This window comes from Saimiri boliviensis, chromosome 18 (genome assembly GCF_048565385.1).
Source record: "Saimiri boliviensis isolate mSaiBol1 chromosome 18, mSaiBol1.pri, whole genome shotgun sequence".
In the NCBI taxonomy this organism is placed as follows: Eukaryota; Metazoa; Chordata; class Mammalia; order Primates; family Cebidae; genus Saimiri; species Saimiri boliviensis.
In genome coordinates this window covers 11,246,300-11,271,089 of record NC_133466.1, presented here as the reverse complement: position 1 = coordinate 11,271,089, position 24,790 = coordinate 11,246,300, and the positions used below count along the sequence as shown (strand labels likewise).

General features: G+C 47.8%; 1 long non-coding RNA gene across 1 annotated transcript in view; it reads left to right on the top strand.

Moving 5' to 3' along the window:
- Nucleotides 1-19,587, top strand: part of LOC141582022 (uncharacterized) — a 131,233-nt gene extending 111,646 nt beyond the window's left edge. The window contains exon 3 of the long non-coding RNA XR_012514859.1: nt 3,948-19,587. This is a non-coding gene — a long non-coding RNA (uncharacterized LOC141582022). The remainder of the gene's footprint in view (nt 1-3,947) is intronic.
- Nucleotides 19,588-24,790: the final 5,203 nt, after the last annotated feature.

Sequence of the window (24,790 nt, the reverse complement as noted above, 5' to 3'; positions counted from 1 at the left end):
CCTAGAACCATCAATGTCATCCTCACCTTGCTCCCAGCATTGACTCTGTCTCTAAGTGACATTCTATTTCTTGCCCTCTCTCTTTCACATTCCATACCAAAAGTTGAAAACGTTTTTTAATAGGGTAAAGAAAAGTTCCACCACTTAAAGAACGGATAGGTACTCTGATGAGGAATTAAGAAGAAACTTTATGGAAGAAGTGACATTGGACAACAGCTTGGAAGCATTAGAATGTTTGGAGTTACTTGCTGATGTGGTTTGGATGTTTTTCCCCTCCACATCTTATGTTTGAAATGTGATCCCCAGTGTAAGAGGTGTGGATCCCTCATGAATGAGCCAGGTCCCCTTTCCAAGGTAATGAGAGAGTGCTTGCTCATGAGATCACATGAGATCTGCTTGCTAGAACAGCCTGTCACCTTCTCCCCTCTGTTCTTGCTCCCTCTCTCACCATGTGACAGGCATGCTCTCCTTTGCCTTCTGCCATGAGTAGAAGCTTCCTAGGTCTTTGACTAAAGCAGAAGCCAGCACCACACTTGTACAGCCTGCAAAACTGTGAGCCAAATAACCTTTTTTCTTTATAAATAACCCAGCCTCAGGTATTCCCTTATAACAATGCAAAATGAATGAATACAATTGCCAACATTATGAAAAGAGAGATTTCAGATAAAAATCAAGATTTTTTGCAGGCTTCTTCTGAAAAATTACAAGCTCTTGTAATGCCTGGTCAATATAGCCACATCTTAACAGCCACAAGAAACTCAGGAGCAACTGTTCCCGTCAAGAAAGCCTTCCACCAAAGACACATGCAACACATCTCACATCCTGTGTGCTCCTCTGCAATGTGACCTTGCCACCCTGCCATCAAGAGATGGAGTCTAATTTTTCTCCCCTTGAATGTAAACTAGAATTGGTGATTTGCTTGTTACCAATAGAATGTAGGAAAAGAGATGCTGCATAACTTCTGAAGCTAGAAGAGGTAACTAATAAAAATGATGAATTTACAAATAAAAAAATTCTTCAACATTTAAACATTTAAATAAGTGTTTACTGATTACAAATTTCTTTAATAAAATTTTTCTAATTACTCAGACTCACAAGTCTAATATATTAGATTGTTTTACATGCTTCAAACCATTTGCAATTATCATCATGATAATGAAACTTCATTACTGTTACACTTAAAACAATAATAAAGGTACTAGTATTATAAGCCTGATTTTTACATTATATTTTTACTAATTTTTATGATTTTCTGTTCCTGAGCTTGCAGTGACTATATAAGACAGAATTTTTAATACCTTCCTAGGTGTATAAGTCTGTTTTTTGCATTCCACTTAAGAACTACCTGAGACTGGGTAATTTATAAAGAAAAGACATTTAATTGACTCACAGTTCTGCAAGTTGTACAGGAAGCATGGCTGGGAGTCCTCAGGAAACTTACAATCATGGTGGAAGGTGAAGGGGAAGCAGGCACAGCTTACATGGCTGAAGTAAAAGGAAGAGATCAAAGGGGGTGGTGCTACACACTTTTAAACAACCAGATCTTGTGAGAACTCACTATCACAAGAACAGCAAAGGAGGATATTCACCCCATGATCCCATCATCTCCCACCAGTCCCCTCCTCCAATATTGCAGATTAAATTTAACATGAGATTTGGGCGGGAATGCAAATCCAAACTGTATCACTAGCATTATAACCATTTATCAGACCCAAAGTAAAAGCATGATCTCAGCCTAGTCAGGGAAGCAAGCTCTAGGTTTGATAGCAATTGGCTCTTCTTCTTAGGATGTAGGGTGTACTGGCTACAACATCCAAGGAAGTTTAATTCTGAACTTCTCAGTTGCGATCCTTTTTATAGTTGAATTTTGATTTCTATGCTTGTTGCGTATCTTCTCTCTACCCTCCTGTATCTGCTTGGTGTCCCTGTTCTCTGCCCTGGGAGCCTGTCCTGTATGGATACATATGTGGGAACACGTGGACTCTGCTTTCTGGTTGGGTTCAGTTAGTGGGATGCCCAACCCCTGAGATCAGAGGCAGGCAGGAGGTGTCAAGGGCTGGTCCCTTCCTGCAAAGTCATTTAGGCTGACTGTGTCCCTCACTGCTCCTCTCAAGGTGGCCTGCTCTGCATGACCCTCCCATACCATGTTCTGGGTACTTCATATTCCTTGTCTCTTCAGTATGGGTCCATAAACACCAACAGGTGGTTTTGCTACACTCCCTCCTGTTTTTGTAATCATTCCATCATTGAATGATCTCATTTTGCCATGCCACGTGTTTCCTATTAGGATCCTGATGATGGTGAGGGGTTTAGGAGAGGCAGAGACGTGCCCAAGTGCTCTGGATGCCCCAGGAGGTTAAATCTGCCTGGCCAGCAGAGGGCAGAGACAGGAAGAGTGTCTCCAAGCAAGTGTGCTGATTTTACAAGATGGTATCCAGTTTGGTCAAAACAGCCCAGATGGCTTCTCTTGGGAACAGGCCTGCTGCGGACACCCCCAGGAGTGAGGGTACAGGAGACCGTGGAAAAGCATCCAAGATGACAAGCTTGGCTGGGGGACCAAGATGATCCTCAGGGTGGGAATTACAACTTCCAGGATTACTGTAGACAACTAGCATAAAAAACATCCATCAAACTCACTGCCAAAGGAATTGTCCTTAAATATAAGTCCTTAAACACTAAGAAGTTGCTGCAGCCTGCTGCTCAGCAGAGCCTGGTTCTTCTTTTCTTAAATCGGCATCATCATCACTATTGTTGCCTGACTTTGAATGTGCTGGCTTAGGTGAGTGGGGGATTTGCTGAGATCACGTCTTCGTCGACTAACAGGAGAGCAGAGGCAATTATGCAGGTAATTCACACAAGAGCCTCGTTTTGCTTAGATTCCGTAATTACCTGAAGAGCCTGTTTTTCAGTGTCTCCAATGGCACATTCAGACAAAAACAATTCTGTTTTCTGGATGATTGCCTTGCTTCTTTGGCTGTGTGACTTTCACCCTAGTGGAAAAGTGATATTCATCATATTCTGGTCTGCAAGCCTGTGAAATCAATAAACAAGGCATCGCGATCTGGGCTGGTAACAGCTCCAACTGTGCACGGCAAAACCCCCAGAGCTGTTCATTCTCCCACCATGCAATTCCCCTCTTATTCTGTAGGCCTGAGGCCAGGGGCCCAGCCTCTCCCCTGTTGCATTTCTCAGATGATGGTCCCCATTGCAGAGGTAAATCTTCCACTGAGCTAATTTAAACAGCACTGCATATCTAATGAATTAAAACCTTGAGTTCAGTGTTAGTAAGAGGTGATTGGCCGTTTTGTGCAAACCAGCTCCTGAGGCTGTTCCTTCGGCTCCTCAGTGTGGCCGGCACATGTGGGAAGCTTCCTTGGGAATATGATTTGGAGGATACAAGGAAAGACTCTTGACCTTCCACAGTACCTGTGATTCTACTGTTAGAGATATGCTGCTTTGGCTCTTAAACTAGTGTTTTCCACTTTTAAGAGCCTCATACTAAAATGTTACCTTTAAGAGAAAGGATATTTCCTTGGGACCACATGAGTGCAAATAATGGTGGCAATGCTTGTTCCACGCTTACAGGATCCCACTTCATCCTCACAAGCTCTGCAGGTGGAAGGTACCATTATCATCCCCATTTTATAGATGTGGCATCTGAGGCACAGAAAGTTTCAGTAAGTTGCCCCAAACCACACAGAGAATAAGTGGAGGGGCCAGGACTGGACCAGGGCAATGGACTTGGACATCACTGCTCCTTTCTTCTGCTTCAAGGAACCTATTAGGAGAGTGCGAAAGAAATTGCAGTTTTTGCATTATTGGAATTTTCTGTTTAGTATTGGAATACATTCTTAAATAAATGTAGTTATGTTATACACCATTTTAATGAGCAGTTCTCATTTTATTTTTTTGCTAATGGCATTATTTGCTTTTTATGTTTATTTCAGACTATGGAAATGATGTTAGACAAAAAGCAAATTTGAACGATTTTCTTATTCGAATTCAAAATGGGTCATAAAACAGTGGAGAATACTGGCAATATCAACAATGCATTGGCTCAGGAACTGCTAAGGAATGTACAGAGCAGTGGTGGTTCAAGAAGTTTTGCAAAGGAGATGAGGGCCTTGAAGATGAGGAGTGGAGTGGCCGGCCATTGGAAGCTGATAATGACCAACTGAGAGAAATCGTCAAAGCTGATCCTCTTACGACTACATGAGTCCGAAGAACTCAGCGTCGACCATTCTATGGTTGTCTGACACTTGAAGCAAATTGGAAAGGTGCAAAAGCTTGATAAGGGGATGCCTCATGAGCTGAGTGAAAATTAAAAATATCGCTGTTCTGAAGTGTCATCTTCTCTTATTCTATGCAACCACAGTGAACCATTTCTCAATTGGATTGTGCTGTGTGACCAAAAGTGGATTTTATATGACAACCGACGATGACTAGCTCAGTGGTTGGACCGAGAAACAGCTGGAAAGCACTTCCCAAAGCCAAACTTGCACCAAAAAAGGTCATGGTCATTGTTTGGTGGGTGGTCTGCTGCTGGTCTGATCCTTTACAGCTTCTGGATCCTGGAGAAACCATTATGTCTGAGAAGTATGCTCAGCAAATTGCTGAGACACACCAAAAACTCATCGGCAGTGCAGAGTGGGCTATGGGGGTCTCTGACAGACTCAGATAGGTGGGGCACACTTAGACTTGGGGAAGGGTGAGGAAAACTTGGAGGAGACAGAAAATGAGTTGTGCAGGTCAGGGTGGGGTGATATGGGCTGGCAGAAGTCACAGGGCATAGAGAGGGGAAGCAGGTGGCACTTACAGCAACAGACCATTGACTCCCAGGTGCCATTTTGACTGTCAGGAAATTCGCTGTGTGTGATTCTGTGATTTTCCCCCAAGGCAGAGCATCTCAGCCAGACCCGGCTTCTATTCTCCCTGCTCATAGCCTTGTGTTTCTCCTGCCTCCCTCCCTGAAGTGAGGATTTTCCCAGAGGCTCAGTCGTTGGTCTTGGGATGAAGAGTTTTATTTGGTGGGGTGGTAGGATGGGAGCCAGGCTATAGACGTTCAGGAGTAAACAGTGGCCGTGAGATGTGGTGCTGGGTAGGGACCCTGTGATCAGGAATCTTCGCTATAAGAGTCCACTGGGGAGGAGTTGTGAGAGTCCACTGGGGAAGGACAGAAGGCTCAGGAGAAGATGGTTTTGTAATGTGAGAGTCTGGGTGTGGGAAGAGAGAGGAAGGTCCCTTGACATGAGGGTAGATGCCACACCAGGGTTCAGGCACAGAGTTGGCTCTATGGAGGCAGGGATGCTGCTTTCCTGAGGCCAAATGGGAGGAGAAGATGCCAGACATGAAGGGAAGTCATCATCAGATGATGATAGCTGGAGAAAATGAAGACAGTCCATTTTTCATGAAAACATTCTTCTTTACAATCCTATGGGTGAAGTAAGGGACCAGGAATGAGAGAATACAGTTAAAAATTGAGAAACAGCCTGTATTGGTCTGTTCTAGTATTGCTATGAAGAACTACCTGAGACTGGGTAATTTATAAAGAAAGGAGATTTAATTGGCTCACAGTTCTGCAGGCTGTACAGGAAGTATGGCTGGGGAGGCTTAGGAAACTTGCAATCATGGCAGAAGGAGAGAGGAAGCAGCAATGTCCTACATGGCTGGAGCAAGAGGAACAGGATGACAGGGGAGGTGCCACACACTTTAAACAACCAGATCTCATTAAATCTCACTATCATGAGGACAGAAAGGGGGAAATTAACCCCCATGATCCAATCACCACCCACCAGGCCTCCTTTCCAATGCTGGGGATTACAATTTGACATGAGATTTGGGTGGGGACACAAATTCGAACCGTATCAATCATCAAACATAATACCGAACACTTATCTATGGTGTTACCATTGACTGTGTGTTTGTTTGTACCTCATCTCACGTGAACAGAGATGAGAAATCTGAAATAGCTACTGTGGTGAGACAACTTTGCAGGGCCTGAGCATTTATGGAAAGTTTTGTCCAAAAGGGGAAACTCGGGCAGGGAATCTGTGGCTGTCAAAAATGGAGGGTGGAGAGAGTATCTTTCAGTTAGTGTTAATAAGGTACAGTAATGGTGTTTGGCCAGGATCCAAGCCATTGTGGTTGGGAGAACTTTTAGGTTCTCCCAGATTGGAGGTTTAAGTTCAAAGATGGCCGATATCCAGTATTTTCTAAGCCAAACAGACTAAATGTAGCTTAAGGGCCAGGACTGTGGGTGAAGGGTGTAACCTGTCATCAACACGTGGTCACAGTGTCCCTGGAAATCCTGCTGCATAAGAGAAGGCTCAGCGTGCAAGCTTCCTCCTCTAGTTTTCTAGTATGTTACATGGTACAGGTATGTGGGAGGACTTGTGTAACCAATTCTTAACTACAAATAATTTCTTTAGGCAAGAAAACATTATATAAGGACAAAATCACACCTGACCAATTTATCAGAGCTTGCCATGAAGGTAAGTAGCCGGGTGGCTGTAATTTATATAGACTTTCAGCAAAACTTTGTCTTGTCCATGGCTGCTATGAAGTACTGACTTGCTTTTATTTATTGAGATGGAGTCTCACTCTGTCTCCAAGCTGGAGTGCAGTGGCACGATATCAGCTCACTGAAACCTCCGCCTCCCAGGTTCAAGTGATTCTCCTGCCTCAGCCTGCTGAGAAGCTGGGACTATAGGCTCGCACCACCACGCCCAGCTAATTTTAGTAGAGATGAGGTTTCACCACATTGCCCAGGATGGTCTCAATCTCTTGACCTCATGATCTGCCTGCCTCAGCCTCCCAAAGTGCTGGGATTACAGATGTGAGCCACCACACCCGGCCACTGACTTGCTTTAAAATTGGTGAGGATGTCAAGTCATGAAGAGGGAACTGGTTTAGGGGCAACACACCTGTGAGTGTGCCCTCCAGAGTTGTGCAACGTAGTGGTCCAGAGAGAGTGTGGAATCTCCAGGGCTAACCAAAACACTAAATTCTACAGCACTTACTCATCAAATCAATAGAGAAACTTTTGTGATGATGTATGGCACAGATCTAGAAGTAATGTGTGAACACCCATTGGTCTCTTATAGCAAAAACAGCTATTTTAACCATCACCATTATTTAGCCTGTGCCTGCCCTGTCATGGACCACTGTAACCCTTACAAGAGCCTGAGAATTAGAGACAATACTTCTATTTTATAGACCGGGAAACTGAAGCTTGGAGAGAGAGCGAGCCTGAATCTCTGATCTTATGCAGTATCTTAGTCTGCTCAGGCCGCCGTAAAACAAAGTATCACAGACCGAGTGGCTTCAGCAACAGGCGCTGATTTCCTGATAGTCTTGGAGGCTGGAAGTCCTGGATCACCTGTCGAAAGGACTGGCTTCCTCTGAGGCCTCCCTCCTTGGCTGGCAGGTGGCTGTCTGTGCATCCCACGTGTCTCTCTGTGTGAGACTTTCCTCTTATAAGGACAGAAGTCAGACTGGTTTAGGGCGAACCCTAAAGACCTCATTTTAACGTAATCACCTCTTTAAAGGCCTTATCTCTAAATACAGTCGCATGCCGAATTAATTGGGGGTAGAGCTTCAACATATAAACTGGGAGGGGTGGGGTTCAGAGATACCATTCAGCCCCTTTTAGACAGCACGTAGGGTGAACTAAGGAGAAAAATGGGACTAAGGTGGTCATCAAGTGTCCTTAGACCCCCCTTTCAGAAGCCAGGCCTGGGGCGGGAGGTGAGAACACTCCCGTGAGGCTAGAAGGACAGAGCCTGTCTCTGCTTCCTTCCCACACTCCCTCCATACTAACTCATCAGTCTTTCCTATAGGTCCAAAGTATTGAGTGGTTCGGTTAATTTCCTTCAGCCTAGAATCTAAACTCCGGAGTTATAGTGAGAGACCTGCCTGCACCCGCTGAGCACCAGGGCCGGATGGGAGCTGACGGGGAACATGCCAAACCCAGCACCATTCCTTAGCGCATAGTTGAGGTGGAGCATGTGGAATGGGCCTGAGGTTCCTTGAATTCTTTTCGAGGCTGAGATCTATGCAGCCCTACGCCCCCAAAGCCCTCTTTCTGCATTCAATTGGTAGCAAAGTAAACAATTTGTAGCCAGTCAACAGGGTGTCCATTGTGGCAACGTTCTGGGGACTGGGCTTCAAAGAGGCCTTTTGTTCTAAGTGATATTTAAAAATTCTTCATTAGCTATAAAAAGTCGTTTTAAAAACTCTTTCCCAGACACCCAAATACCTCTCATAAGAAAAAAAGAAAATGCCCAAACCCACAAAGCTTATGAATAACAAGGAATGGTCATTTGTGGCCCAGACTTCTAGTCTGCTCAAGTCAACGGGCTGTGCGAGGCTCAAAGAGAGAAGCTGCAGCGAGGGAGCGGAGCCTCCTGCTGTTTCAGGGCTGATGAGCTGCTGGGGACAGGAGTAAGAGCGTGAGCAAACCAAAAATGTCTGCAGGGTCGAGCCTTGTGACACGTGCACTGTTGCTTGGGGACAATTTAAAGAAGGCAGGGCCACTGGCTGCCACTGCTGCAGGGACATCCTTCTCCCAGGTCGGTTATCTAAACGGCAGTGTGAATGTTGCCGCCGCAGGGGAGCAAACGGAGGTCAACTTGAGCCAGGCACCGACAAAAAGCTCTAGAAGAAGAAAGCAGGGGTGCCTGAGCTAAGGAGACTGAGTGTGCCTCGTGGAAGGGTTAGGACTTGAATGGGCGCTTGCAGAATTTAGGTAGGTGGCTCTTGGGGTAAAAGCTCATGATATGAAAAAAAGAATAAAAAAAAGAGTTTGGGTAGGGAAGTCTATTTTGCCAGTGGCCCCCTAGGGACGTGGAGAACCACCTGCTTGTATACTACCAAACCACCCATATGGCTCCCAGAATGCTCCCAAGGGCCTCATGAGAGCAACTGCTTGCAAACAACAGCCTGTCCCCTAGGGTCCATCCTGTCTCCAGGGCTGGCCTCTCTGGAGAGCAGTTTTGCTTGGGACCTGAGAAACAGGCTAGCTATGGAATCTCCACATCTCCAAGAACGTGCCCGGTTACTTCTCAGGAGCTCATGGGACGCTCCTGCTGCCCTGCTGCCCAGGGACTGGTCAAGAAGCAGGAAGGTGCATTCTCCAAACACCTAATTTTGCAAACATTATGCTCTGGTCATTTCCCTAATTGTCTCTTTCAGCTATAATGTCTTCACATCATCCCCCGTGCTTTTTTTGAGGCAGGGTCTTTCTCTGTTGCCCAGGCTAGAGTGCAGTGGCGCCATCATACATAGCTCACTGTAGCCTCAAACTCCTAGGCTCAAGCGATCCTCCAGCCTCAGACTCCCAGATGGCTGAGATTACAGGCATTCACCCTAATACCCAGCTAATTGTTGAGCTTTTTTTAGAGGTGGGGTCTCACTATGTTGTCCAGGCCGGTCTCAAACTGTCCTCAAGCAATCCTCCCTTCTCAGTCTCCCAAAGTGGTGGGATTACAGGTATGAGCCAATGCACCTGGTCCACAGCCTATTCTTACTGAGGTGTTTGAGACCCAAATGTATTTTGAGAATTCTTAGGTAAGTTTCACTCTTTATGTATCAATGGAGGAACACTGCAGTCACCTATGTCATGTCCCTCCTTATGCCATTGAGGAAACTGAGGCCAAGACAAGGAGGCCAATGCTCAAGGCACCCCAAGAAGTTAGAGGCAGAGCTGAGTGACTCTCCCAGCACGCTCTTCTAAAGCATTGTTGTATACATCAGCGTGACTCTTGCCTCCTTCTGTTCCCAGCTAATTCTTCAGTTTTCACAGTGAGAATTCCAACCCTTCATCTGATGGCACTTAGTCCCATTATAATATAAAGACATTAACGTTTGACCTGTGATCAGATCACTTCCTAGGAACAGATTTTGGCAGGAGAGAAGGGAAGACTGTAAGCTGTTCTTGTTGGGGTGTGTGTGTGTGTGTGTGTGTGTGTGTGACCAGGAGGAAGACGGGCAAGAGTTAGGGGAAGGAGAGAGAAGAGGCAGAGACAAGTTCGCCCATGGCACAATATTGCCTCCATCTGACCTGGCTTGGATGGTCTGAAAGACTCTGATATTATCCAGAAGACTCGGGATGCTGACCAAAGACTTCACCAGGCGCTCAGAAGTTGTCCTTCCAAGCATATTCCTTGGCTCTCCGAGAACCACGAGTAATTGATGATACCTCCCACCCCAGGCCCTGTCTTCTCCACATCCTATTCTTTCCAGCTCCTGGGCAGACAGAGGTGCTTGCTTGCAGACTCATTCATTCCAGGCTTTGCAGTAATCTCAGACTTGACAAACACAGCATGGTCGCATTCATCATGGTCACCTGGTCCTCATTAGGGCCATCAGGGGAGGCCGGTGCCTGGCTTTGTGATGAGTGGCTCCTCCTCCACGTGGGCTCCCAAGCACCCAGCAGCCTTTTGTTGTTTGCATGAAGGCCTTGGGTGACTCTGCCAGGCTCGGCTCAACATTTTCCACATGACTGATGGCATTCAAAGCTTTGCAATGCCAATAGGCAAATGTCTTGACTGGCTTTGTTTCCTGTTGGTTCAGGTGGAATAATAAGGTTGAGTCTGCCAGAAATGTCAGTGTGAGGCTGGGAGGTTGGTGTTTGTTCATAAGGAGGCAGGGAAGCAGAGAGTTAGGAGCCTGGGTGCCCCAGGGCCTAGGTGCCCTGTGCCAATGGTCAGAAAGATTCCTTTGGTGTTTTCCATTGTTAGTAAGACAGAGATGGTATGCCTTACGGGTAGGATGGGCCCACAGAAGGGGGCTTCCTGGAGAGTTTGCAAATGCCTTTTGCTCACTGGGTAGGACGTTGTGTTTTTTGTTAGTTTTTTTTTTTTTTTTTCTTTTTTTTTCTTTTTTTGAGACAGTCTCGCTTTGTTGCCCAGGATGAAATGCAATGGTGCGGTCTTGGCTCATTGCAACCCCCACCTCCTGGGTTCAAGCGATTCTCCTGCTTCAGCCTCCCAAGTAGCTGGGACTATAGGCACATACCACCATGCCCAGCTAATATGTGTATTTTTAGCATAGACAGGGTTTCACCATGTTGGCCAGGCTGCTCTCAAACTCATAACCTTAAGTGATCCACCCACCTCAGCCTCCCAAAGTCCTGGCATTACAGGCATGAGCCACTGTGCCTGGTGCTGGCTGTTGATAAATTCTATTTCATGCAGTCTCCCAAAGCCACGTGGGGTCTGGGGGAGGAGTGGAGAGTGCTCTGGGACTTGTCTTTCGTTTCTGCAGCTGTGAGAATGGCTTGGCCTCAGCCAAAGCCTTTTCTCCCATTTTTCTCTTGCTTCATTGGGACATTTCCGGAACCAAATCTATTCAACTAGTCCTCAGCGTCAGGAGGTAATCAAATATCTGAATGCTGGTGCTTCCATTGTCTGATGACCAGATCCAGCTGAAACACCCAATTGTGTAAAATATTCTGCTCTGGCATTTCCATAATTATCTCCTTCAGCTATAACATGTTCACATCCTGTTCTAGCTGAGGTGTTTGAGACTCACGTGCATTCTGATAATTATGATAAATTCCATCCTTTATGCATCAGAGTCATGTGGCGAAATTGCTTTCTCTTAGGGTGTTTTGTTCTACTGTACTTTGACATGGAGTCCAAAGTCTGCATCGTACTGAAGATGGGCGATTGTAGTTATTATTTTGAAATGGACACATTGCTGAGCTCCTGGAACTGAGCCTAAAGATAAACATGTGGACTCAGGGACCTTGAAATCTACACCGGGCAGCTTCCTGATTCTTGTAGGCCCGTTTGGTCACTGCCAGACTAAACAGAAAGCTGCCCCACCCGTCCCTGGGCCAGCCTTTGGGGCTTTTGTCAATTGGGCAGGAGTCAAATCCTTGAAGATACTTTCTGTGGAGAGCCTGATTCTTTACGTCCTCTGGCTGAGATCTTGGCCAGCGCTGGCAACGTGGCCGCAAGCTGCCCTGGAGGGACTTGACATTTCCTCATTTGGGCCTCTGGGGTCTTTGCTGCAACTCAGCTGTGTATCTAAGGGAGCAGGAAAGGGAGGTGGCCTATGTATGGTCTTGTTTCTCAGCCTCTGGAATTGGAAAGAAGCTTTGGAGTTAAGAAGAGGCCAGTTGCTGACCAGAGAGGCAGAGACGCAATCGGGGGGGTGGGCTTTGGAGTGGTGAGGGGGCCTGGGGGCAGATGGCGAGCAAGCAGGGAGTGTGTGTTTATTACCCTGTGCTAAAGGTGTATCCGATGTCACTCAGTCACTGAGCACCTAGGAATGATACCGTCACTTCCAGCCAAGCACCTGCAGACACACGGATTCATTGGCTCTTAGCCACATATGGTGACGGCAAACCCTGCTTCGTCCCATGTGGTGGCATTTCAGCATCTACTGAGCATCACCTGCAACCCTCCTGGGCTGCCCCTGACAGGTCCCGGTGCTGCAGGTCAGTGTCTGGGGCAGCAACTCTTTCCATGGGGTTGCCTCCCTCCTCCTGCCTGCCACATCTCCTGCTGGCTTCTCTTACGGCTTTCTCTATCTCCACCTCTCTTCCCTTTCCAGAAAGATGCCAGAGAGAAAGGGAGGAAACCCTCCCCCCCAGGGAGTTCCCTCTTTTCACTCGTCTTTCTTTGGTTCTTAACCTCAAGCACTCCCTTGTCCTACCTGGGTGACCCTGCTTCAGGGCGGCCCGCCTTTGGGGCCTGTCTTCCCTCGTCTTTGGAAGGCAAGCTCCAGAGGTGAGTCAGCATTCCAACATAGAGCATGCTCCTCAAAATAAAGAAATCCTCACTTACAGCGTGGCTGGCGAGGGTGTGGGGCATAGACATGTGGAGGGTGGGTACACGGAGAGGGGAAGGGACGTGGGCTGGGTCGGGGGAGACCAAGTGGCCCCACCATGTTGCAGAAGAACCTCAGCTGGGTCACAGGAAGTGGAAGCCACAGTTTAAAATGCCAGGCCACCTTCCTCCCAGCAAGGAGGGGGCACACAGGCTGATGGGGGGGAAAGTGCGTGCCTTTTTCTGGTTCCATCAATTCCTCTGAGAATCAGCAGAAAGTGAAAAGAGCAAAGGCCCAGACACTTGACCTGGTTAAAGACCCTACACTCCTTGAAGACAGGAACTAAGCTTTGTTTGTGTTTGCAATTCAACCCCAAACACAGTTCCAGGCTCCGAGGCCAGCCCCAGGCAGTGCTGGTTGCCCTGAAGGCGCTCGGTCTGAAGGTGTCAGTCCAGGTGGAGGGAGCAGAGCCAGAGGATGGGGAGGCCCCCCGCCCAGGGCCGTGCGTTTCTGTAGATCCCGGGCTAAGACAGCCAGAGGCAGAAGCAAATCATGGAAAGGCATTTTGGTATCTCTCCTTCAACATTTTAAAATAATGAGTACTCATTTTCACAGTACTCATCAGAACAACACAAAGATGTAATCAGAACAAGCTGTACTTCCCTCCTGACCCCTCACTCTCCCTCACCCTGGTAAACAATTTTCTTTCTCCTTAGAATTCTGAGATTTCACCAAGTTATGTCTAGGTGCGTGTCTTTTGCAACATAACCCTGCCCGGGACTTGCGCCTTTCAATCTGCAATCTGAAGTCTCTGTCCGGTCAGGGGAATTTCCCTCTGTTATTTTTTAAATAGCACTTCTTGTCCATCTGTTCTCTTTCTCTTTCTCCCTCTCTCTCCTTCTGGAACGTTTACTATTTGAACGTCATATCTCTCGTTTTATCCTCTGAGTCTTCCTGTTCTCTCCTGGGTTCCACCTCTTTGTGTTTTATGTTGTGAATCCTTCCTCTACTTGATCTTCTAAACCTCAGATTCACTGCCTGGCAGGGGTCCTCCTCTTTTCAGCCCATTTTCTGAGTTTTTAAAAATCATTTTAAAAAAGATTGTTTGCTTTTAACTCCAAGAAGTCTTTTTCTCAGACTTAAATGGTATCTTCTTGAGCATTCCGTTTACTTGTTTTTCAAGCCTCTTTTACCTCCAGGGGGAGCTCCTGGGATGGAGCTTCGGTACCTCCCCCCTCATCACAGAGATCCTTGCATGCCCAGGACTTTGCAGGCCATGGACAGGCAGATCAGGACATGAACGTTCACTGAGCAGTGGACGGCACAGACATTTCTGCTTTTTCAGAGCCAGCAACAAACCAAATGATCAACCACTTCTCTGCAGATTGGAGTGGGCCATCTTCTCTGCTTTGTGCTCTTCCTGGGATTCAAGTCCAGTTCTTGAACACGGAGGGATAGGGAATTATGAGCAAGGTGGGAGAATTAGCTTCAAAGAGCTGGAGAGGGGATATACCTTCTTCTGTGCCTGCAGGACTGGCAGGAGGGGTTGCAAATCTAGATCCTGTACATTTCGGCAGGAAGTTGGGGGATTTCGTGGTCAGTCACAGAGACGGGCTCAGGGCAGTCATTTGAAAGTTTCCTCTAATTCACAGAGAAATTGCCTTCAACCTCCCGTGACTTTCACCTCTCCCTGGCAACCCGAACAATGGACTGCTTGAGTGCCTCCTCTTGGCTAACCTGGCATCAGTGCTATCCGGCGCTAAGAAGAATCAGAGGCAGAGATCTCACCCCAACATGCCTCCCCCACCAGTCAAGATGGTTTAGTTACCACCTCCTGAATTCTTCATCTGAGCCACCAGGATGCCGTCGCTCTGTCTGCTTCCCCTCTGGGTCTCTGGGAGGATGCTACGGCTGCCCTGGAGTTGCCCATGCAAGCCTGGAGGTGGTGCTGGGTGGCTCAGCAGGAAAGCCCCCAGGCTTTAGCTTTCCTGAGCTGCCCTTGGTTTACCTGTGGTGAACGTAGGACCCAGGGGAACTGAGGATCTGGCTGGTGTTGGGGCAGGATCTTGGTGTGGGGAGCCGAGGGGAAGTCACGGCCAGAGTTCCTCTAAGGGGAGGCAGAGTCCTTGGGAACAGGAGTCCTCTGACAGAGCCAAGTGAAGACCGAGACACAGCTACAGCCTCTGGAACACCGTCTGCAATGTGGCAAGGTGCAATCAGAAGAGAGGACATGGTCCAGGAGAAAAGGGGAGGCGACGGCAGATGTCCCTGTGCCACAGAGGCTCAGGCGTCCTCTCTGCCTTGAGGTGACAAACCCACCACCACCCCACACTTTCAGAGGCTGTGACCACCTTCGGGCCAGGGAAGAGAAACCTCACGACTTATAACTTGTATTTGTTTTGTTTTCCTAGAAAGTCTGAAAATAACTGCGAGAGCTGTTTAAATTTAGGATCCGAGTTTTAAAGCAGATAGGACTAAAAATTCTTTTTCCTACTAACCAGTAGTAAAGACCCTGAAAGAAGACAAATAAGTTTTAGACAAAATAAAGGGACTTGGCTTTATTTCCTGCACCTCCGGGTTGCTCCATGAGTTGGAATCTGCAACCCTCCCTACCCCACACTTTCATGCCCTTTTAAAAACTTTTCCAGACCCCATTGGCTACCAAATGACCTAAAATACGTTGGAGAAACGGCAAAAAGATAAACAACCCAATTTGAAAATGAGCGTAAGACTTGAATAGACATTGGCCAACAAGCACATGAAAAAGATGTTCCATGTCATTAGTCACTAGGGAAACACACATCACAACCACTTCACATCCACGATGCTGGCCACAATCACAGTGTTAGAAAAAAAGAAAATGGTCAGGTGTGGTGGCTCAGGCCTGGAATCCCAGCACTTTGGGAGGCCGAGGCTGGTCAGGAGTTCAAGACCAGCCTGGCCAACATGATGAAACCCCGTCTCTACTAAAAATACAAAAGTCAGCCAGGCGAGATGGTGGGCACCTGTAATCCAAGCTACTTGGGAGGCTGAGGCAGGAGAATCACTTAAACCCAGGAGGCGGAAGTTGCAGTAAGCTGAGATTTTGCACCACTGCACTCCAGCCTGGGCGACAGAGTGAGACTCCATCTCAAAAGCAAACAAACAGACCAACAAACGAAACAAGAAAGGAGAGAACAAGTGTTGGTGAAGATATGGAAAAATTAGAACCTTTATAACATTGCTGGTGGAAAAGTAAAATGGTCACCATGCAAAAGAGTTTGGTGGTGTCCCAGTAATTTAAACATAAAATCCCCATAAGACCCAACAATTCTAGCCCAGGTGTATACCCCTGCACTGACAACAGGTGTTCAAATAAAAACATGTACACACATGTTTATAATATCTCCATTCACAATAGCCAAAAGTTGGAAAGAACCCAGATGTCTATCAACAGATTACTAGATAAACACTAAGTAGTATATCCTAGCCATACAATAACTTATTATTTAACCATAAAAAGGAGCAAAGTATCACTGTATGTTACAGCATGGAGCAATCTTGAAAACACTATGCTAAGTGAAAGAAACCAGATGCAAAAGCCCACGTGCAGTATGATCCTATTTATATGAAATTTCCCGAACAGGCAAATCCACAGACACAGGTTAATGGGAGCCAGGAGAAAGGGGCAGGGAGAAATGGGGAGTGACGTAAAGGGTGATGAAAAAGTTCTGGGACTAGAGAGCAGACGGTTGCATAGAATTGCAAAGATACTCGATGCTACTGAATTGCACACTTCAAGATAGTAAATTTGTTGTGTGTTGGTGCACACCTGTAGTTCCTACTACTCGGGAGGCTGAGCTGGGAGGATGGTTTGAGCCCAGGAGAGTTGAAGGCTGCAGTGAGCTGTGATTGCGCCACTATACTCCAGCCTGGGTGACAGAGCAAGACTCTATATCTTAAACAAACTAACAAACAAAAAAGTAAACGTTACGTTGTGTGTACTTCACCACAATTTTTAAAAATCCATACAGAAGGTGCTATTGCTGAAATGTTGACCTCGGATTAATAACAGCCTGCATTCAGTAAGTGTTCAGCGTGTGCTGAGCATTTTGTGTGGACAATTTCTTTTGATTCTCACAGTGATCCCATTATTCCCATTTTGCAGGTGAGGAAACAGACATAGCTTAAGGGACAGCCCAAATTCCAGAGGGTTTGACTCAGGAATGCAAGCATTTAACCCTCCCAGCATGCAGCGAGGTGGGAGGAAGAGAAGGAGCTGCCAAGGCCTCCTTCCTTCTTAGGACCATAGGTTAGAGCTCAGGGCACAGCACCCAACTTGGACAGCAAAGGGTGTTCCTTCCTGGCCTTGAACTGAAAAGTGGATGGCACTATTAAAAAAAAAGCTTCCAGCTTTTGTCTCGAACATATGGAAAAACAGGGTGGGAAAGGGACTCTAGAAGGAGACATTCTCCTAAAGCCGGTTGGAAGGATGATCAAGGTCGCAAGGACCATCGTCCACGAAGGATTAGCTGGTGTTACCCGGTGCATGAATGTAGAGCCTTCTCTTCTGTGGAGAATGTGAGCCCCCAGGGAAGCCGCTTCTTCACCATTTCCCAGCCCTGGAGGCTGCAGTCCTCTCATGCCATCACTTCCCATTAGCTTCCAACAATAAAGAGCCCAGACTCAGCCTGCGGAGCTGGAGAGGTGAGGAGGCATTGGCAGGGAGCCACCGGAGAGGAGGCAGCTGCCTCTCAGAACTGACTTCGGGATGGTGGCTGGCTCTGTCCCTGCTGTAGCCGACTGGCAGCAAAACTCCAATCGGAGGACAAGTTTCAAGTGCGAGTGGGGTGAGCAGAAAGATGAGTCCTGGCAGTGGCTGTCCCAGCCCTGGGCCACTGTGCCTGGGTCTCCAGTGAAACCCCATCCAGTGGCCATCATCAGAAACCTAAGCCTTGACTCCAGGGTCAGAGGTGGCTGTGAATGGAGTGGACTGGGCGAGATGGGTGACCACAGTGCCCCGAGGAAGGAGCAATGTCTGCTTCCAGATGGGGAGGGGGTGGGAGAACGTTTGAAAAGGAAATGCCATTTGAGCTGTGTCCTGATGCCAATTGAGCAGTAATTGGCATCAAAGCCATAGTCCTGAAGTAGGGCATCACTTCACTCTTATCTTTGCAGAACTTTTTTTTTTTTTTGAGACAGGGTCTCATTCTCTCACCCAGGCTGGAGCACAGTGATGCACATGGCTTACTTACTGCAGCCTCAAACTCCTAGCCTCAAGTGATCCTCCCACCTTGGCCTCCCAAAGTGCTGGGATTGCAGGCATGAATCCCTGCTCCCAGCCAGAAGCTTTCTGATATTGTAACTTGGGCCTCTTGTGAGTTACTAAATTGAAGTGGCCAATCCTGTTCAGCTCTCATGCCAGCTTCTATAGATTTGCTATGCCTTCCTGGACCACAGTGTTGAGAAGGATTCGGAGTCTAAGGCTCAGTGGAAAAGATAACCGTTGTTGATTAGTGATGCCTGCAGTGGGCACACAGCAGGAGTGGCGGTGGCTGTGGATAATTCCTGCGGTGAGGGCAGCAGCTCCCGTTAAAACGGTGGCTCGGCTAAGGGTTGGGATAAACATCTCTGTTATCACATGTGTTCATGGGAATGATTACAGGGCATTCATGGCCTGGACGGTCTCTGGAGGTGATGATCACCCGCTTCCATCCAGAAAAGTAAGTCCTTCCAGAAAGATTCCTTCCTTCCTTCTCCATTATCTTGTGCTCCCAAGAGGGGCAGCAGGTCAAAGAAAAGGGCCATTTCCTCCTCTTTCCCCGGGAGAGAACTGATGATTGGCCAGCGGGGGCCTCTTTCTCTAACGCTGTTCTGGAGCTCTTGCTGGCTGAGGGCAGCTGCAGCCACACAGCTCATTTCTTGACATGGAAAGCTGAAACTTCTCGGATCCCAAGCTAAACACTACTGCTGTGGAACATCCAGTTTTTTTTCATGGGCCCCTAGTGAATTAAAACCCAGAAGCCAGAGGCCCACCTGCCAATTATTGCAGTTAATTCTGTGCAAGCTTGACTCAGGAACCGAGACAGAGCGTTCTGTTTGCTGCTGGGGGCGCACGGGGCAAGCGGGTGGGAGCCGGCTGTGGCTGCCAGGCTGTGAATGCCCTCTGTGTGTGCTGGGCTAGGCCTGGCAGCCACAGTGCCCTCCCTTGCACCATGAGCTTGGCATCCAAGTGTGACTTCAGCGGGGCCTCTTTCTCCTTGAGGCTGCATCTGAGATGGAAGATTCGAACTGTCAGTAACTTTGCTTCCTCCTGCTCCATGGGCAGCCCCCCACTGCATACCTCTGAGGAACTCAGTGACACTTTTTTTCCCCTAAGGAACTAGAGAAAACAACACCCAGCTTAAAACTGTGGGTTTTCTGCAGCCTTTTCTCCTCTGACCCAACAGCTTTGCAAGATCTCGTTGGTCTGGGGAGAGAACAGTTGCCCTCTGTTCCCTGGAAGCCCCTTTTGTGGGGCTGCCTTTGAGTTCCAGCTGGGTCCTGCCTCAAGGTGACATCCATGCCGGTTGCCCAAGGCTCTCCCTCCTGGTTCTGCTAGGTCCCTTCAGTGGAGCCATTGGTTAATTTATGAGTTCATTCCCTCCTAGGCTAGGAAGACTGTGGAGGAGAAGATGGCCCTCTTGTCCTCTAGGAGTCAAGCAGGAGAGGAGCGAACTCTTGAATGCTAATAGTGGGGCACAGGGAGCCACGGCTGGGCTCCCCGGATTAGACCCTGTCCCTGCCCTCCATACACAAGTCACTTAGAGCAGCCCCTGGCATGTGGTGCAAACATATAAGTGGGGGGGGGGGTGGGTGCTAGCCAGGAAATGATCCCTAAGGAGGGGGTTAAATGGAGACCTGAACAGCGAGTAGGATGCAGCAGGGAGTGGAAATGAAGGGGCAGGATAACGAGCTCAGGAGAGGAAACAGGGTACAAGTCCCCCAAGGAACAGGGCTCCTTCTGTTAACTGAGAAATCCGAGAGGCCTGGAGTGCAGACGGCTAGGAGAAGCCCAGCATGGCATGAGCTGGGGTGGGTGCCAGGTGGCCATACCTAGCTTCAGAGGCCAGGATAAGAATGTTGGCCTCCTTCTTCAGGATCCAGGGAATTGATGGGATGATCTGAGCATCTCCAACCCACCGCAGCTCCTGCTCTTCTCTTCTGGACCAGATACTTGGCCCCTGGACATCGTCTTCCAGTGACTCAGAAAGATAAGCCATGTAACCGTGGCATTGCTTGAGGTGGGTACTGGCAAGGCTGGTGGAAAGATCATGAAAGCTAAGTCCCGACTCCAGGGTTGGAGGGGACCTGAATGGAGGGGACTGACCTAGAGATGGGTGACCGCAATGCTCAGAGAGGGAATAACGGCTTCCGCTGGATGGGAAGGGGTTGGAGAACATTTGGAGAGGAAACGCTGTCGGAGCTGTAGCTTGGAGATGAGGCTCTTGGATGAAGCCCATCTGAGTCACAAGACCTGGGTGCAGAGGTGTGAAGCGCATGGTGGGTTCAGCATCAGGGTTCAGAGGGAATGTTTTATTGGACTGTGGATCTCCTGACCCTGGAACATTTGTGCCTCCTTACTGACCCAGACAGTGGGTGGCTGATTGGAACCATATGCTGGAAGTCTTCTGCTGGGGCAGGAAGGGGCCTCATTCCAAACCCCATGCTGAGAAAGGAGCTGGCCGGCTCGGACCCATGATTGTCCCCTGCTGGGACTGGTGATGCTGAGGCTTGCTGGATTAGTTCCCCTTCGATGAAGAACTCCATCCTCTGGGATGGACAGCAAAGAAAGGGCCAGCCTGTGACTTCTCTCAGCTCTCGCTGGCATCTTAGACGAGCCTATCCTGGCAGATTTCCGGACCAGAAAACTCGTCTGTAAAAAACTTCATACCTGCCCCAGGTCCCAGGGGATCCTGTGCCCTGTGCTCCCCTCTGGCCCCAGCTGCAGCAAATGTCTCCTCATGGGGGCCCAAGTCCCAGTAGCCACCTTAATCACATGGCAGGAGTGTCTATTTTCGTTACATAAACAGAGTTGTCTACATTTGGATTCCGGGGCTGGCTACAGGAATTTGTAAACAGCGTGGTGTACGTGTTTCACAGAAAGTTGCCAGGCTGTGCTCTTTCCCACTGCCTGTTGTCCAGTTTTCCCTTTTATAGAGAGTCTGGCTGGGAAAGGGAGACAGAACTTATTTGGGAACGGAGGACAATCTCTCAGGCAAATTCCTCTCCCCCACCCCAGTCACCGCTACCTCCTCGGTTTCCATTTGGAGGTCTGATGCAAAATTAAGACCACTTCTGAATTATGAATCCTTCCTAAATGCTAGCTTCTATAACTATAAATATAAACCCCATGGAAAACAATGTTGGGGAGATTTTATTCCCAGAAAGGTAACAAGAAATTTTGAAGTTTGAGGCAGATTTTAAAAACTCTTGGACACTGCTGTCCCTATCTGAGCCGAGACCCCATGTGACATCATGACATTCCACTGGTCCCCTCTTCTACTTCCCCCAGGAGCTGTCCCGAGCTTGCAGCAGAGGCTTTTAAGACTCTAGAGGAGGGCAGTGGTAGCCCCAAGGAAAAGAGGGGTGCTCACTTTTTCCTTTCATTTAATAGCCATGAATGGAGCATCTGTTGAGATGAGAGGCTGTGTTGAGCCCTGTGGGTCTGAGGAGATGTGAACCCAAATCGTTGGTGTCAAAAAACGGCAATGAGACTGGGTGTAGTGGCTCATACCTGTGATCCAAGCACTTTGGGAGACTGAGTGCGGGCAGGTCACTTGAGGTCAGGAGTTCGAGACCTGCCTGGCCAACATGGTGAAACCCTGTCTCTGCTAAAAACACAAAAATTAGCCGGGTGTCGTGGTCCACGCCTGTCATCCCAGCTACTTGAGAGGCTGAGACAGAGAATCACTTGAACCCAGGAGGTGGAGGTTGCAGTGAGGCGAGATCGCACCACGCACTCTAGCCTGGGAGACAGAGCAAGATTCCAGCTTAAAAAACAAAAAACAAAAAACACCAAAAACTGCAGTGAAAGGTGGACGGAGTGGGTTGTTACGTCTAACATATGTTTGCAGAAAGGAATGAATGGAAAATAGGTCTGTGACTGACAGCGAAGCCTGTTAACAGTGGGTGAGGTTGAATCTTAATCTTAAATTCAGTGCAGGCTAACTTTTGTTCTAACTGAAAGCTAGGGTCACAAGCCATCCTGCTTTGCCTGGGACTAAGGGGATCTCAGGACACAGGATGGAAAAGTTCTCAGGCAAAATACAGCAAGTTGGTCACCCTACTTAAAATTCAAAGAAAAGAGAATGAGGAGGAAAAGTTCCTGTATAGGAACTATCCAGACTAGGAAAAACAACCATGAGAGGTCACTGGGACATGAACCATATATGGACAGTTATTTCTCTCCTTTTGTGGGAGAATGGAGAAAAGGAAAATAATCTATCCACATGAAAGAAACAGAGGGAAATTAGTGAGTTATGAGAAACCGGCCATTGACAGCCAAGACAAAAAGGCTTATGTTCTTAAAACATTCTCGAACAAACCTGCCATTAAACAAAGCTACTGATACGTTTCAACTTCATCTGTACGGAGAACTGCAAAGAAACGCATGGCTTTTAATCACTCCAAATGCTGTAAGGGTCTGAACACAGCTATTTCCCAAGAGCATCGGTATTCAGAAGAGGTGAAGTTAGAATAAGAAGCAGTTTAAAATAGTGTTTAGTAAGAAAGGTTTTAGGTTATACCTAGATGTTGTCTTTCTTGTTGCTGTAAAGTGTATCCTTTTTAGAAAGACATGCAAATGTTAATAGTTAATGATTTTCAAGAAAGCAGGGAGGTCTCCTATTTTAATAAAGCGCTTACTGTGCTAGAAACGCCATAGTTAGTCTGGAAGCAGACACCGTGATGTCAGATCAGCCCAGGGCTCCAGGAAAGTGTGGCTGCTCCCCGGGATTAATAAAGCTCTGCTTTGGCGCCACCTGGCGGCAGCTACCCACATTTCAGGTACAGAACCCAGGAAGAGAGAAACACATCGTGCATCGAAGCTTAGCAAGTGGCAGGAGGCCGGGGCCAGTGGCTTCTGCCTGTAATCCCAGAACTCTGGGAGGCGGAGGCAGGAGCATCACTCGAGCCCAGGAGTTGGAGACCAGCATGGACAACATGGCGACACCCCATCTCTATAAAAAATACAAAAATTAGGCGTAGTGGGGCGTGCCAGGCTGCGGTGGGAGGATCCGCTGAGCCTGGAGGTCAAGGCTGGAGTGCGCCGTGACTGTGTCACTGCACTCCAGCATCAGTGACAGCGTGAGACCCTGTCTCAAAAAAGGGGGGGGGGGCAGAAAAGGCCATTTCTATCACCAAAAGCATTATTTTATGCATTTAGAATTGTGAGGACTTGTGCAAAAGGACCTGGCTCCTCTTCCCCAGACCTTTTCATCCAGAGTATGAGTTTTTGTAGCCTTTTGTGCTCAGCTGTCAAGATGAGGTTCCCTGTGACTACCCTGCAGGGTTGGCATAGAGCTAGAGCCATGCTGTATAAGATTTCTTGCGCCATGAAATACTATGCAGCCATAGAAAAGAACAAGATCATGTCCTTTGCAGGGACGTGGATGGAGCTGGAGGCCATTATCCTCAGCACACTAACACAGGGACAGAAAACCCAATAGCACATATTCTCACGTTTAAGTGGGAGCTACATGATGAGAACTCATGGACACAACAGACACAGGGGAACAACCGACACGGGGACCTACTTGAGGGTGGAGGCTGGAAGGAGGGAGAGGAGCAGGAACCATAACTATTGGGTACTAGGCTTAGTACATGGGTGATGAAACAATCTGTACAACAGACCCCCATGGCACAAGTTCATCCACATAGCAACTATGTACATGTACCCCTGAACCTTTTTTTTAAGAAGCTATCACTTAAAATAAATAAATAAGGTTTCTTGCACATTGCCTGGCACTCAGGAGTTGCTCAATAAATGGGAGTAGTAGAGCTGGTAGCAATGGCTGCTGACGTTACCGATGGGCAGGGGCAGGGTGAACCTGAACATGGTGGCTGTGGGCTGCACGTTCAGACTGCACTTGAACTTTGCTGCTGTCAGTAATTTCCCGAGAGTAGATAATGCAGGGTTGCTTGAAGACTCGAGCCACGTGAGAATCTGAAAGCGCAGCTGAGCCTGGGATCTCTAACGGAAGCAGAGCACTAGGTCAGGTTTCCCGGGCAAGACCTTTCTCAGAGGCCCGAACAAGGACCTAAGGTCCTGCCCAACATTTGACAAGTTTCCAGAGATGTTATGAAGAAGAGACCATTTTTTTCTGAGACTGAGAAAACAGGAAAGGTAGTCAAAATACTAAGAAATTGTTTAGTTTTGTTTTTGAGATGGAGTCTCACTTCGTTGTCCAGTGTGGAGTGCAGTGGCACCATCTTGGATCATTGCAACCTCTGCCTTTTGGATTCAAGCAATTCTCCTGCCTCAGCCTCCCCAGTAGCTGGGATTGCAGGTGTAGGCCACCACACCTGGCTAATTTTTGTATTTTTAGTAGAGATGGGGTTTCACCATATTGGCCAGGATGGTCTCGATCTCTTGACCTTGTGATCCGCCTGCCTTGGATGGATGTCACGAGCATTATATAGAGTGAGGAAAAGCTGATCTCCAGAGATTGTCTACTGTCTGTTCTTATTTCTCTAACGTTCTCAAAATAACAGGTTTACAGAGAGGGATATCTGATTAGTGGTTGCCATGGCCTAGGGATTGGAGAGAGGGTTCATCTATGAAGGGATGGCCCTAGGGAATTTCTTAAGGATGATACAGCAATTATGTTCCTTGGTTGTGGTGATAGTTTCCCAAATCTGTATATCAGATTAAATGATATCAAGGCTGAGTGTGGTGGCTCACACCTATAATCCCAGCACTTTGGGAGGCCGAGGCGAGAGGATCGCTTGAGACTAGGAGTGGAGGACCAGCCTGGGCAACCTAGCAAGCTCC